This window comes from Orycteropus afer, unplaced genomic scaffold, assembly GCF_000298275.1.
Source record: "Orycteropus afer afer isolate SDZICR_OR568_19922 unplaced genomic scaffold, OryAfe1.0 scaffold00060, whole genome shotgun sequence".
In the NCBI taxonomy this organism is placed as follows: domain Eukaryota; kingdom Metazoa; phylum Chordata; class Mammalia; order Tubulidentata; family Orycteropodidae; genus Orycteropus; species Orycteropus afer.
The window spans coordinates 8,331,064-8,331,585 of record NW_006921647.1 but is presented as its reverse complement, the minus strand read 5'-3'; the positions used below and the strand labels follow the sequence as shown (position 1 = coordinate 8,331,585).

General features: G+C 45.4%; 1 protein-coding gene across 1 annotated transcript in view; it reads left to right on the top strand.

Annotated features, from left to right (window-relative positions):
* LOC103195851 (syndecan binding protein) overlaps positions 1-522 on the top strand; it is a 34,486-nt gene that overhangs the window by 9,581 nt on the left and 24,383 nt on the right. The window lies entirely within an intron of this gene.

Sequence of the window (522 nt, the reverse complement as noted above, 5' to 3'; positions counted from 1 at the left end):
CAATCTACTTCCGTAGTGATACTGCCTAGGAAACCCAAGGAGGGGTCGCTATGAGTCGGGGCCGACTTGACGGCACATAACAACAACAACAACAACAATGACAAAATTGAAATAATGGAGGATTGGCTAATAGGAAGAGAACATTAAAGAATACTAGAATGAGTGGGAGAACAATGTGGAACAAAACTCAAAATCATTTGGGGAAAAAAGAAAAAAAGGACCAGGTTTGCTGGTCTGATAGAGTCTGATGGAATCCCTGAGACTATGGTCTTTAGCTGCCCCTCAGGGCTGGAATTGAACCCACTCCTGTGGCTTCCAGCTAAACAAAAGGCTTAAGAGGTGAGCATTTACACTAGGTAGATACACTCCTGGGAGAGAACAATCATGGGAGAATAGAAGGGCTGTGTATGCACAGGGAGACAGCTCAAGGGGTAGGAGTGCATGGAGGGAAGGATACAGGCAAGAGGTAATTTTGGGGAGGAAGTGGGAAGAGAGCTGTTGCATTTTGGGAAATGAGTCAAC